This window comes from Haemaphysalis longicornis, unplaced genomic scaffold, assembly GCF_048455015.1.
Source record: "Haemaphysalis longicornis isolate Haplotype H1 unplaced genomic scaffold, Haemaphysalis longicornis Haplotype H1 scaffold_8, whole genome shotgun sequence".
Taxonomy (NCBI): Eukaryota; Metazoa; Arthropoda; class Arachnida; order Ixodida; family Ixodidae; genus Haemaphysalis; species Haemaphysalis longicornis.
The window spans coordinates 142,155,196-142,170,586 of NW_027526445.1; the positions used below are offsets into that span (position 1 = coordinate 142,155,196).

The following is a 15,391-nucleotide window of genomic DNA, read 5'->3' on the forward strand; positions in this document are numbered from 1 at the left end:
GCCTCTCCCATTATTCTCCAATTACCTCGGTCCTGTGCCAACTGTGACCAATTTATCCCCGCAAACTTCTTGATCTCATCTGCCCATCTAACTTTCTGCCGCCCCCTGCAACGCTTACCTTCTCAAGGAATCCACTTTGTTACCCTTAATGACCAGCGGTTATCTTGCCTTCGCATTACATGCCCTGCCCACGTTCATTTCTTCTTCTTAATTTCTACTAATATGTCTTTAACACCAGTTCGCTCCCTGGCCCACTCCGCTCTCTTCCTGTCCCTTAATGTTACACCTATTATTTCCCACTCCATTGCCCGATGAGTCGTTCTCAATTTAAGTTGGACCCTCTTAGTGAGCCTCCAGGTTTCTGCCGCGTAGGTGACTACCGGTAAGCTGCAGCTGTCATACACTTTCTTCCTCAGCGACAATGGTAGGCTGCTATTCATTATCTGAGAATGTGTGCCATATGCACTCCACCCCATTCTGATCCTTCTAATTATCTCTGCCCTATGGTTGGGATCAGGGGTCACAACTTGGCCTAAGTAGATATATTCGCTTACCACTTCCACTGCCTCGCCACCTATCTCAAACTGCTGTTCTTTCCCGAGGTTATTGATCATTACTTTAGTTTTCTGCGTATTAATTTTCAGGACCACGGTTCTACTCTGTTCGGCCAGTGCGGAAAGCATGCTTTGCAATTCGTCCCCCGAGTTACATAGCAAGGCAACGTCATCAGCAAATCTGAGGTTACTGAGGTATTCTCCATTAACCCTTACTCACACCTCTTCCCAATCCAATGTTTTGAATACTTCTTGTAAGCATGCTGTGAATAACATTGGAGAGATTGTCTCTCCTTGTCTGACACCCTTCCTTACAGGTATTTTACTGCTCTCCTTATGGAGGATGATGGTAGCTGTGGACCCATTGTAGATATCCTCTAGTATTCTTACATAATGCTCACCTACCCCCTGGTTCCGTAATGCCTGAATGACTGCTAGGGTTTCGACCGAGTCAAATGCTTTCTCATAATCTATGAAAGCTATATATACGGGTTCAGTATACTCAGCGCACTTCTCTATTACGTGATTGATCGTGTGAATATGGTCCATTGTTGAATAACCTTTACGGAACCCTGCTTGTTCTTTAGGTTGACTGAAATCTAAGGTTGCAGAGATTCGGTTAGCGATTACCTTGGTGAATACCTTGTAGACGACTGACAGTAAGCTGATCGGCCTGTAATTTTTCAAGTCCTTCATTTCGGCTTTCTTATAAATTAGGATGATGTTCGCGTTCTTCCAAGATTCTGGTACCATTGCGGTCATTAGGCATTGCGTATACAGGTCTGCCAGTTTTTCAAGTACAATTTCTCCGCCATCCTTCAAGAGGTCTGCTGTTATCTGATCCTCACGCCTACACTTTCTACGTGTAGGTGTGGGTTAATATTCTTCAGCAGTTGGGGGAGACGAATGTATTCCTGTGATTCACGTGGGACGTACACTTCATGTTAAAGGGAACTTCGCTTGGGATTCCCAGTGACTGCAGGATATTTCTTCCCGTTTTACTATTTGGCTTCTCGATTGATTTGTATGTTCGGCTTGCATTAGTTTCTCGTAGAAGTTGTGGATGCCAAATACTATGAAATTGTCTTTGGCGTGATACGTTGTGATTGTAATACGTGTTTTTCAACCTTTCTGAAAGCTTTTATGACCGAGTTTCTCATCATATTCATGTGCTGGAAGAGTATGCAGTATGCTGTTTTAATAACTACAAAGGTTTGGGCCATACATACGACGGTGTTCCCTTCTTCAATGGGGTGTTTTCAACTTGAAGGATGAGTCTAACGGTGAAGTGAGTGCTTTTTTTCAAATCAAGCATTGCTCATTGTAGTGACGGGCCTATTGCGGTCGTAGAACGGGGACTCTAATGCTGTTCATGAGAGATATGTTCTGCTCTTTTACGTAGGCGCCGAGGTAGAAATTCGATGGGTTTTTTCCTGCCCTCACTCGTAGACAGGCCAGTAGACGGGTAACTCTTACTTCTGGGGTAAAAGTTCAGTGCTTTTTCTTGAACGTACCCTTCACTGCGCCTATAGCCTAACCTCACCCCTAACCTAACCTAACGAGCCGTGGAAAGTCTAAGCCACAGGGCGATATAAATAAGACAGAGGCACAGTTAATGAGCCATGGAAAATCTGAGCCAGAGTTCGAGAGAAACTAGACTGGGGCGCAGTTAACAACCATAGAAATTCTGAGCCAGAGGGCGAGAGAAAAAGACCGACGCACTGCCAATGAGCCGTGGAACGTCTGAGCCAAAGGGCGAGAGAAAAAAAACTAAGGCGCAGTCAACGAGCCGTGGAAAGTCTTAGCGACAGGGCAAAATAGATTACCGTAAGGGCCAGGAACGTCGTCAAGGAGAGTGGGATGAGGCACCGAGTTTCCGTCGGAGTGGCGAGCTGCTGATTATGGTCAGCTGTGTTCCGGCATCTGGAGGGTGTGGCTACCAGTTGGCACACGCGCGTGAGAAAGCGATGCTCGATAGGCGTGAGGGAAGTGGAGGCCGGCAGTGGCGGACGTCAGCTCTCGCGGGAGAGAGAGATAGGGGCCTATGGCTGTCTGGGATGCTGCCCACGCCGTCGCACGTGGGGTTCAGGAGTCTTCTGGGCGAGTGTCGTTTTGTGCGGGGACATCTCAGGCGTACCGTTTGCCGAGAAGTGCAATCAGACTGAGCCTGCAGAGTCGGCTAGCTATAGCTTAGAGGTTTGGACAGGCGAACATATTCCGCATGTTTGGTTATGCTGTAGTGTTTTCCTTCTCAGCTTGACAGTGCTTGGTCCCCGAAGCGCGCGAATAGAGTTTCGGCATAGGGTAAATTTTTGTGTGGGGGTGTGTAAAGGGATGACTTTTTTATTGTAGTGCGGGTCCATTCTTTTCGTAAGTAGTGGAGCGCACGCGTGTCTTCTAAGTACGTGAAAGGTGTTTTAGCGGAGGATGCGTTTGCGTTTTGGATTTTCCTGAGAACGAAGTGTGCGATGTTTCAAGTTTTGCGTGTTTTCGCGTAAATGGACCTAGAGTGCGTCAGTGGCGAGCGCCCACAGTGCGAAAAACTCGAGCAGTTGTGTGCCCGATGTGGTTGCGCGTGAAATTGCGCACTCCAGTCGACCGAAACTACTCTGCAGGTGAGAGCGTGCTCAGATCCGTGAGTGCGTGTTTCAACGATTCATCGGAGCTGTGCGACCAAGAGAGACAATGACTCGGCAAAAACGTTTTTGTTGCTTTTCCTTATTGCCTGTCTAGAGCAGTGTGCATGTGTGGGGGTGTATTGTTTGTGTAGGTTAGATTATTCGGGGAGAATATTCTTTAGGAGGGAGCGAGTGTCACAAACTGTATACCAGGCCCTCCATTTTTTTATATTTGGGCTCCCGACATGACGGCCTCCCGGACGGGGGTCGTTCATTTTGCGGCGCGCTGAGGAATCCGGGGGTCCCCTCGGCTTGGTGCTCACGCTCTTTGTTTCGCCCTGCCTGCTACGAGGGCAAAGCGAGCTGCGGCATTCCAGCGTGCAGGTGCAGGGGGTGACATCACGGTCGCTATCTCGGACGCGCGCGTGCTATTGTGGCGAGTTGCCGAGGGCTCCCGGAGGAGAGAAAAGAGTATCAATGGGAAGGCGTCGGAGCAGGACAGATCCGCGGCCGGCAGAAGTTTATTTCAGGGAGCGCATGCGGTCGCTTGGGGCAGTCGGATGGAGATTCTGGAACGTGCTACGCAGGGAAGGGTTAGGGGGTAACGCGCGTTAGCGGACGTCCCTCGGTGGGCTAGCGGCGGATCGACCAACGCCTCGGCTTAGCGCTCGAGTTCGCCCGTCGTCGCAAGTCCCATGGCCAATCAGCTGCCGCCTTCCGGAGTCCCCAAACACGTAAGCGGCTGCCCGGCGAGGCCGGCTCCACCTCGTCGTGACTTTCAAAGTTAACAGGTGGGTTCGCCTTGCTCCGTAGAGACTTTCTTTTGCCGCGCCTCCCCTTCGTAATTGTTGTTGCATCAAATTAGGATATCCGCCTCCTTCGGGTTTCTTCTAGCGTCACTTGTAGCTAACGAGCTGACAGTTGGGTTTTTGTGTGTTGTGTCGTTGTCGAGGGTAACGATGTTTGAGCGCATTTCACGTGCCGTGTACAGCTTGCATAGCTGCTAGATTTTTTATAGTAAGTGCTGTTGTAGGGGTTTAACGATGTTGTCTCCATGAGGGATTTGCGTGTTGCGTGCTTATTAGTATTTTTTTGTAGTTGCATTATCGATGTTTAATTAGGGGTTTGCCTCTAGAGTGTTTCGCGTGTCGCGTGCAGCTGTCTGGGTTATGAGTTCGAGGTCGAATGTTACGGCACAAGCCACGGCAGATCGAGTACCTCCATAGTTGCTACCCTGTGTATTTGGTGTTCCTTTGTTGTGTTACTACCTAGTTACCGCCGTGCGCAAGCCTCCCAGCGCCCGCGTGCGCTTTGTCCATGGCAGATTAGTGCCTGCGCGCACAAGGCCGATGGCAGGGTGAATGTTTCTTTTTCTTGTGTCGGGCGTTGCCCTGTTTTCTCTTGTTCCTGTAGTAAGCATATATTTTTTAAAACGAATTCGAGCATCCCCATTGTGATTTCATTCCCCCCAGCAATCTCGGCCCACGTGAAAACTGACGGGCCGGCCACACATGTAAAATATAAATAACTGTGGGCTTGCGCCCTTCTTCATTGGTTTTTGCTAGCGGACGCAATTATCCAGGGGGAGGGGTTTGTGACAATTTAATACCTCACGAGCCCTAGTTTCGTCAATTTCACTTTTAACGGAATGTATGACTTACGTGACTCTCTCAAGATTCTAACCAGGATGCACTTTTTAATTTCTCCCACGTGATTTCCTCATCTAGACCTTTAATTTGATATCTCACAAGCCCTAGTAGCATAAAGTTGATTTTCAACCCAGTCTATGACTAATCAACATTTCATATTTAATTAACCTAAATTATGTGATTAATAAAGTTCGGGCCCTACTTCCCCGGGAAAAACTCAGGGTAAGTAAAGACCGCGCACGCGCTATAAAAAAAGAAAACGTGCCGCCAAATATGGCAACACTACCAATCTGGAGGCCTCTCCACGACTTCTTATCGAGGACGTGACGCCACCACACAATCACTGTGGGAGCAACAGGCGCGGCAGCCCTCCAGTAGCACCATCTGACAACCGAGGCCAAGGCCACCGGTCCTGCTGAGTACTTTGCGCCTTGCTTTTGTAGGCAAAATTAAAAATAACAAACTACAATTATAAAAAAGGAACAAAAATGTGTAAAGTAATGAGAAACAGTTTATTTCCATTTGTATAAATTTTGTACTTTTTAAAAACTTTATTTAGTAGTTTATTTATTTTTATTGAAAATTCGCATTTTGGAAAGGGCATCGCCATTGCTGTAGACATCGCCTCCATGTTTGCTTTTCTCTAATGTCATGCCTTGTTTTAGACAGTATGACGTGCAATTTACGTGCTGGTTTCGGTCGTTCCTAGCCATTTGCTGAAGCTTTATTCCTGGCTGTGACTACTGAGAAAAGTCTATGAGTCATATGTGTGTGACAGTTCCTGAGTGATTTGTGAGAATGCCAGGGCACCATTGTGTTCCCCGGCGCCACGGGAATTATGACAGGAAAAAGAATATGCGAGTTTTCACTTTCCCACCTGATGCCGACAAAAGGCGGCGATTGTTGAAAGCCATTCTGCGTGCCGACTTTGAGCCCGGAAAGCGCTCAGTGGCAAGCCTAAAAGACGTGATATTTATTGCCCGACGTTTGTGTGGTGACAAATTGAACTACGGTAGTTCGAAGTTATGAATTCGCTGTTTTGCTCGTGGAGTTAACCCTGGTTATTATGCCAAAATTATTTGCCTTTGATATTTCAAGTCTGCGAACGGCACTTCAGAGAGTCAGACGCCTTGACTACTTCGAAGTATGTGGACTGGAATACAGGCAAAGTCGTCGAGGCAAAACTGAAGATCGCTTGTCTCAGCTCCGACGACATTCCCAGTGTATCCCCAAACGGTCCTGCGTACCTTTCCACGCCTGCCACTACATACGGAGAGCCCCCGCTGAAGAAGGGATGCTCCTTGAAGCAGCTTCTATACCAGACGCCATCGCAAACTCACTTCAGACACATGTTGAGGAGGATGCAAAAGACAAGATTGACACTTTCCAGACTCTACTAGGCTGCCTTCCTCAAATGAAGCTTGCAAATATTTTCAGTGTTATTTCTCGGCCTGTCTGCGTTCTTATTTTTAATCTTGCTCTTGATGATGCCCCTCGTGTTTTGGTGTGTCCCGGTTTTATAGGCCCTGACGGTGAAAGTTCATTGCCAAGATGTGCAGCTTACTACAATTGATGGTATAGGGGCCGTTCCTCACAAAGTTAGCGGCATTCGTTGTTTGGCACGCATGCTGGATTGTGCAGAGTCCTTACTTGGAAAGTTTCATCTGAGCAGGAAGATAAATTTGGGGGTTTGTTGAAGTTGGCACTTCCCCTACTTGACGATGCCTCAAACCGTGAACTGGAAGATGTTGAGCGACTAAACACAGTTCGTTTTTTAAAGAACAAGTTTGCCTTCTTCTCGTGAGGGATAGCAGTTCATCTCGCTACTCTCCAGAGTTGCTGGTGTTTTCGAGTATTTTATTTATGGTCTCTCCGCGCTCATACAGCTTCCTGCTTAGTTCTGGTAATGTTAGTTTGCCCCAACAGCCTACCATTCGTCCTGTGTGTAACTCGTACAATGTAAGCCCGGCGCAGAGCAGCAAAGCACTTCTTTTCTTTCGTATGAAAAGATGCATGTCACAGTAATGAAGGACCATGAAAAAACTGTTGTTCTCATGATGGATGAAATTTACCTGCAGCCTTCTTTTGATTTTAAGGGAGGAGCAATTATGGCGCGGCTAGCAATAGCCCTAATGCAGCAAAAACCGCGCATGTTTTTATGCTGCAAAGTCTGCTTTGAAGTGGGAAGAACGTTGCGCACACACTTCCAGTAGATCGCATCAATGCACAGGTGCGTGACATCATTCTGCGTAGCATCATTACTCAGAGAATGTTGGGTTGCGTGTCATTTCTGTCATAACTGACAATAACTCCATCAACCGCAAAATAACGTCTCTTTTCGGGGCACCTTGCTAACTCCAGAGTCTGTATCCACACCCGCTGACCCTGAACGTCCTCTTTTTTCTGATTGATCCTGTGTATCTATTGAAGTTTCTCAGGAAGAACTGGCTCAATCAGCAAAACTCTTGAACATGCATGTTTTTTCCTAGCCCTACAGGACCTAGCGTACAGCCACCTATACTTACAGTGTCATTTAGTCGACTTCGAGAGCTACACTCAAAAGAACAGGGTCAGCTGATCAAATCTGCGCCGACGCTTACGACAAAATCTCTCAACCCATCAAACCTTGAACGACAAAATCTGAAGCCCGCGCTAAAGATTTTCAGCTGGTCTATGGCAGCAGCTCTTCGAGTCTGTGGACCTACACTTAAGCTCCAGCATGTGGCTGGTACGGTACAGTCGTTGGAACTTACAGCGAAGTGGTGGAGCAGTGTCAATGTAAAGACATGCAACAAGGACACGAACTTCGTGATGAGCTGCAGTCAGCGATTACATCAGTGACAAGTCCACAGGTCCAGTTTCTGTTGGATACAGTGGAGTGGCTAGATCTGTGGCATCTTAAAGGTTTTACACGGGCGTATTTACGAGAGACTCATAGTGCCCTCCGTCTTTACAACAGACACGTTAGCAAAGGTTGCGAAGTATTGCTTGGACGAAATGTACTTCGATTACGCGCTCTTAGGAAAGTTCCAGACGGACTCTTTGGAAGACAGGTTCAGCAAATACCGCCAACTTTCCAGTTCTCAGTACCACATTTCCATTAGGCAAGTCAATGGGTCTGAGCGGAAGCTTCGTCTGCAGAATATTCTGGAGCTCCCAGAAATTGAGGCTGTAGAAACGTGGTGGCAGTGAATGATGCTGTACTTGACGATTTTGACATTAAAGTAACAGATAATGACTACGAAAAGAAAAGGCCAAATCTCTTAGCAATCACATACGTTTCTGGCTACTGCGTCCATGCCGCGTTGAAAAACCTTCCGTGCATGCATTGCAAAGAAAGTTAATGCAGGGTGACGACATTGAAGTTAAAGGCGGAGAATTGATAAAGTCCATGACACGTGGTTGTCTCAAGGTTCGGCAACCTGCCATAGTAAATGCCGTCGTTAGTGCGGAAATAGTTTTTGACAAACTGAGAAGCGAACAGCATGCGGCACAATTTCATGGACTACGAAATCAAAAGGAGGCTTTCTGGGCAGCACGCATGATGTGATAAATGAGAGTGTTGACTTTGATGGGAGTGAGAATGCGCCAGTCCAGAGTTGGTTATGCAATAACCAACCTCAATCTGAGCCAACCTTAACCTCACGAGTAACGCGATGGAAAATTTATCGACGCTAATACGAAACACATATGTGTTAAATATCAAACATCGAAAAGTCTAGACCTCATACCAGGAAGATGGCGATAATACGATATCCGTGAAGTTAGGGCAGCTAGGTGCTGGTATTCCACGACAGTGTGATACCGCGTAGACTTACAGAATACAAATAATAGAAATGGAATAAATGTAGATGCAGCATATAAATAAAAACTTATGGAATAAATGTAGGTGCAGCGAACTCATATATAGAAAAAAATACTGATATTTGAAACCCTACAAACAGGCAGTGTCAAAGCGAGAAAAGTCTTCAATAAGAAGGATTTCGCGGTTTTTAGAATTAGAATGAAACACATTCGCAACATTTCACTACAGCTGGAGATGAGGTGGGTTCAGTCTCGGTGGCACAGTTTTTATTAAAACAGCTTTTTCAGTTCTGAAACCCTGGCGTGCCCCGATTCCCCGCAGCGTCCCTCGATGTCCGTGAAGTGTACGTTGTACAGGAGCCATGCGAACCTTTTCCTCAGTCTGGACTTCTTGAGGTAATCAATCTGCACGTAATGGTTGATGTTGGCGTTAATCATGAATTCAGCATGGGAAGTGCACATTGAAAACAACAGGGACTCAGCGCTTCCAGTGGCTTTTGCCATTTGGCAGGTGCTCAAGCCCTATGAGCAGTTTTCTAAGGCGGTAGTCTTTCTTTGTGCTACACAAATGAGTAAATCTTCCAATGTCTGTCAGTCTGTTTGTCTGTCTGTCTGGCTGTCTGGCTGGCTGGCTGGCTGGCTGTCGGTCCATCCAGCTTTCCCATCAAAAGTTGAAACAATTGGTGAAAAAAGAACTGCTACAATCAAGTAAAACTGCTAGCATAGGTGAAACACTTCCCAATTATTTAGCGTAAAGGAAACGCCAGGCGGATGTGAGAAAAAATGCCAACTGATAACAGCCGTATGGCACTAATTCATTACCGGCTCCTTTAAAAGGTATAGAGTACACATACGAAACGTTTTACAAATTAATAGGAATGTTCCTAATTGCCTGCTTTGGTCGTTTCAGAAAGATATGACTTGTTTACTGAGACAAGAAAAATAAAAAAACGCATTTTGTTTGATGCAGTTTTTGCTAGGTGGCGCTAGCTTCCTACCAAGGAAGAATTTGATTGATTTGTTTCAGGGCAGAAGTCACATAATTCGGCTATACCCGGGAACAATTTAAGAACGAAGTAGCTCATGTACGGTATCCCTCCGACTAAGCGACGGACCCGGATGTCAACGGGCGCGCGCATTTTGAAACGAGACTGCTATTATGCGTCGTATCGTCTGCCTTTCCGCAAGTAGTTTGTTTGTCGTCGCTGCAGTGGTTTATAAGCATTTTAAATAAAAAAAACTGAAACTGCTCTTGCGTCGTTCAAAATATTCCCAGTAACGCACTACTTGTGCCGCGTGGAGTGACATCCGGCTGCGGTGACGAGGGACAGTGGCAACTTCCGTTGCAGTTCTTAAGTTGTAGCCGCGTATACAATCCAACTAGGCGGCAGTGAACACTGATATGTATTTTTAATCTTTTTGTATTGATAAACGATGGTTCTTAAGTCCGTGGTTCATTAAGTCGCGCAGGAAAGTTAACAGGGAAGTTCCCCTCCCACGGCGGCGCTCGCATTCTTCTGTTTGAGGATGTACGTTGGGATGTTTTTATGATAGCAAGTACAAAAATGCTTCACAAATTGCGCAGACAGGCTCCAACACGTACGAGACAGAAAGGAGCACAATAAAAACAGTCTCCGCTCGTGCTGTTCAAAGGGGAACAAGAAACAAAAGATAAAGAAAAAGATGGCCGCTGAGCTAACACATCGCTCGCGAGCAGTGGGAAGGCGATACAATTAAATTGCACTGATTTTGAATAGTACAAAAAATAAATTTAATTTCCACTAAAATTATCTTGCACTTCGACCACCTTTCATTCATGTTGAATCCGGTTGGATAGAGCTGCGCCAATTTTTACAATATTTTCGTCGGGAAATCTGCGTAAGTCCTATAAGCTTTTCACGCTCCTAATTCAAGTTCAAGTTCTGAGGACCTTTGTGCCGAATTTCATCCTTTTAGCACGGTAGTTTTGCAGTTATAAACGTTTTTACACTATAGATAAATAAATAAATAAATAAATAAATAAATAAACAAATAAATAAATAAATAAATAAATAAATAACAAAATAAATAAATAAATAAAAATACATAAATAATAAATAAATAAATTTATTTACAATTGCAATTCAAACATGTGCCAGCGGCCGGGAAACAGCCTGCGATACGCGCTTAACAATGGTCTGCGCCCCTTTATGGTAACCCATTTGTGCATCATATAGCAAAATAGATAGAGAGATTGAAAAAACAGTGATAGAAAAGAGAGGAAACACAGGGAAACAGAACAGAGAAAGAAAGAACACCTAAAAAGAAAGCAAATGGCGACAACAATTGTTTCAGCTTGGTTCATATAAAATGTGTAGAACAAAGGAATGGGGCAACAAACTATTTGAGCATTGCAAATTTCTTCCGAAACATTTTGTACATAACTCTTATCATGCGAATAAAAAATAATAATGAACTATTCCACATACAAAAAATGCACGATCACAAATGCAGGGGAAGGTCCTACAGGTAATGATTTAAATTTAAATTCAAAGTTATTGCGGATTTTGTAACGACGGTATGGTGTAGCTCAACATCTGGGTGCCATTTTCCGTACCTGTGTGCGGTATGTGCCAAGTTTATCATGGCGTGTCTTATAACGGGGATGGTTTCGAGGTCGGTTAGACTATTTTGGTATGACAATATTACTATATGTTATTCCAAGATTATATATTTTCGTAAGTATGTGGGTATAAAAATCCAAAGCAGTGCGAATACCCAATTTATTGACAAGTGGTTTTGCGTTACATCATATGATGAATTGCAGATGGAGCGCATGGCTTTATTTTGCAATACGTGTAGTTTATTTATATTTGGCGTAGTAGTATTTCCCCCGACCAGCAAGCAGAGGTGCAAACAGAGTAAGCAGATGTGCAAGCCAGCAGAGGTGCAAATGAAAAAGAGAATTGTAGATAAGCAGCTTTATATTGGTTGGTTGTAGACAGCGCAACTTGGTGAGAGGCTCCAAAGTTCGCGATAGTGTGTTCGCGAACGAATCGACGTGTTTACTTCACAGTAAGTGTGCGTCAAAGGCCACTCCAAGACTTCGAACGATTGCTATGGCATACGTTACAATCGCAAGGCCACCATTACCACTCAAAGTCTGGTTTTTCGCTCGAAGAATACAGCCTTGGTTTTATTAGTCTTAATAGTTAGGCATTCGTACGTGCTCTACTTGTTTAGTTTATTTAATACGTCGTTAACATGAGCGATAAGAGCAGTAGCGTCGTTCGAACCGGAGGGTAATGTTGTGTCATCCGCAGAGATTGAATATTTGGTAGAATGGTCAATTTTCAACTAGGTTTGAATATACATAATAAATAGGGGGGGACCCAGAATGTTTCCCAAGTGGTAGACCACGTTGCATACTGATCACGTAAAACATTTCGTCATTTTTAATTACCTTTTCGCAACGGAATTTCAGATGTCTACTCTATACAACTAAAAATACAACCGGAAATGTATAATGTGGAAGCTCTTCAAAGAGAGTGGTTTGGTTTTGTCGGTAAAATGCTTTGCTAAAATCCACAATGTTGCCGAAATATACCTCCAGACTATTTTGAATAGCATGGAGAGTTATTTCTTTTCGTGTTAAAAGCGCGAATTCCCTGGAAAGACCCTTTCTGAATCGAAACTGTGATAATGTTACTAGGTGGCGCTTCCAGCAAAACAAAGTCATTCCTTGATTTATTAGCTGTTCAAGTACTTTTGAAAAAACCGGAATTATTGATACTGGCCTATAGTTTAATAAAGAGTTCAAATTACCACTCTTGAAGATGACGCTTTGGCAATAGTTGCATGCTTTTTGGAAATACGCTCTGTAAGAAGGTACAGTTAAATACATACTCAAGCACAGGGCTAATCATATCTAGTATGTATTTGACTGGTCGTATCTGTATGTCATCTCCATCACGGACCCTGCTTTTTCAAAAACTGAAAAAGGTGCGATCGCCTTCCTCATTGCTTGTCGGGCCCGAAAATGCGCCGCCGTAGTTTCGGGCGGGCATATAGACTAAAGCATGCAAGTCATGAGCACTTTTAACGAGGGACACAAAAAATGAATAAAGGCTTTGGCAAGCGGTGCGCCCGATGTCAATGTTCCATTCTAGTTTAGCTCTTGCTTGTCTGGCGTGTGCTGAAGTCCTTCGCCAAGTACAGAGTTCAGTCTTTGCCATACAATTTGGTTCGTCGTAGGGTTTCTCCATTAAATACAGTGTGTAAATAGTTGCTTTGGCTTGTCTTAAGATCCCAGTTACATTATTTCGAAACGCTTTAAACTCGTGTAGGTTGGCCTTATCTATAGTATTATTATAATGTTTCAAAAAAGAATTTTTCTTTTTTATATATTGAAAGATGGAGGTGTAAACCACGCTTTACGCGAATTTTCGGGTTTGAATGTCTTGCAGGGGAAGCAGTGCTGGTAGGCCGATTGAAATATTGATAAGAAAGTCTCATAAGCGCTGTCAGGTCAACTTTGAGCATACACTTCTTCTTACTTTACTTGCGAGAGCTTGTTTTAGCACTTCTCTAACGTTGCAGGGTTTATATCTTGAAATGTTACACTGTGCACCTGGTGAAAAGTCTTACGAACTACATTTTGATTTGTCGGTATGGACAAAGGCACATGATCAAAAACATTATCTGCGACGACGTCTGAAACTGTTCTGAAATTTCTATGTCCATGGTAAATACATCGATTAGTGTTCCAGACTGATTTTGAATACGAGTAAGTGTATTGATGGCGTTAACTAAAGAATTTGAGTTTAGTATTCCTACTAGCTCGCCTTGAATTGTTGATTCCTTTAGCAGATTGATATTTACATCACCGCCCAAAGCCAGGTAGAAATATTGTTCATTATTTCGACCGAAAAAAGGTATCCAGGTAAGCAAAGAATTTGGAAACGTTTCGGCTAGGTATCCATAAATTACAGAGCACATATTTAATGGCATTTGCGGGTGCTTAAGGCTCCAAAATAAATACGTTTTATTCTTTTATTATTTCACAATTTCAGTTGTCATTAGTCATCCATAGTAAGCCGCTACCTTTTTTGTGACAGTGGTTTATAAGACGAGTTGTGTATCCAACCATTTTAAATACATCACCCTGTCCCCTGTACCATGGCTCACAGGGTGTAATGACATGAAAGCAAAACTCAAAGTAAGATAAAAAGGCGCGCAGCTCATCATCTTTCCTTCCAGCTGACTGCGCGTTTAAATAAGAAAGGTTGTGCATATCTTCTTGTTTTTGTAAAGCCGAGATACATCAGATGGTCTTTGAACATTGGTGGTGATCATTGATCAATGAGGCACGGCATGTGGCCTACAAACTTTGCGAAAGGATCAGTGTATTTTTCGATGTCTTTCAGAGAGCTTACACGGAGACTAAGTGAATCGTCCGTCTTTCTTGCGTATATTTTGCCTCCCTTGGTTGACGCGTATTTCCACTTTCTATCACTTTTCCGAGCAATAACTCACCGAGCAGTTTTTTCAGTACTGGGCACAAACTGTCATTTACGAAATCATGCGAGTATCCTTCCAGATTGAAAGTCGAAGCATACAGTCGGTTCTTACGTGCTTTAGGCCAGGGTTTTGTGCCTGGGTACACCAAGATCTCTGTCACATCATATCCGTCACAAATGAAGTGATGTCGCCAGAAAAAGTGCAATTGAAGCTGCGGCACCCAGTTTCGAGCTTATGCAGTCTCGCCGCAACGGCAGCTACGGGGCGCTCTAGCGAGTGCCCTATGACCTGCTCTAAACACCCCTTATTTCGTTCACTATGGCTCATTCAAATGTTGCTACCGCCTAGGAAGGGCGAGGTTAATTAGCGCAGCATGGCGCTAATGAGCACCGACAGTTGTGCTTTCATGTACGGGGGACGCACGTGAATCGATGAAGGCTCCATTGTCGAGTTGTTACCATGACCTTTGTGTTTCAAGCTGCTGTTTCTATGCAAGACATTTTTTTTGTCGTCTTTGAATAAAACGAATAGTTTTCTGTTTCTAACGTGTCAAAGTGACTTCATCTGGGGGGGTCTGGATTGCAAACCGTTCGCACATGAAGGGGTTCCTTTGGTTAAAATTCAACTGCTCCTATGAAGGCATCTTTCCTGTTCGTGTTTTACTATGTCCTATGGCTGAAGGATCAATCCTAATTTTTTTTTTTCGGTGGCGGGGCAGCCGCGCCCGCTTGGAAACATGCAAGCAAAAGAAGAATTACTAACTTCCGCGACAAGGTGACCATTTGAAGGCCATACTGACGTTATCGCGTTGCACCTCAGATAGTTTGAAATGGTAAATCAGCTCGCTAGACGCCTTTTTGGTAAATTTACAGGCAAAAACCGAAATTTAAACACAGCCAACGTTAGTTCCGGAACCTCCAATCCATGGCGGACGTTTTTGAATAGAGCTGCGCGAATGTCCACATTTTGTCAGGAAATCTACCAAGCAGGTTCCAATCCTTTCGCTTAGCTCTTTCATAAAGTTCTAGAGCACCTTTGTACGAATTTGAACATTGTAGCACGAATAGTTTGCAGCTATAAACGTTTTCTTTATCTTTGGTTCGTGTGTGGCAGCGTGCATTGCGTCAGACGCTAGCAAAACAAACCCAGCTAACGTTTGTGACAAGGTGATAATTTTAAGGGCATACTCGCGCTATTGCGTTTGATTTTGACAAAAAAATCAGCTCGCTAGGCACTTTTCTGGTAAAGTTACAGCCAAAGCGTGGGC

General features: G+C 44.4%; 1 pseudogene; it reads left to right on the plus strand.

Annotated features, from left to right (window-relative positions):
• The first annotated feature begins 5,619 nt into the window (after nucleotides 1-5,619).
• The window catches only part of LOC144148502 (uncharacterized), a 65,470-nt pseudogene continuing 55,698 nt past the window's right edge, over nucleotides 5,620-15,391 (plus strand).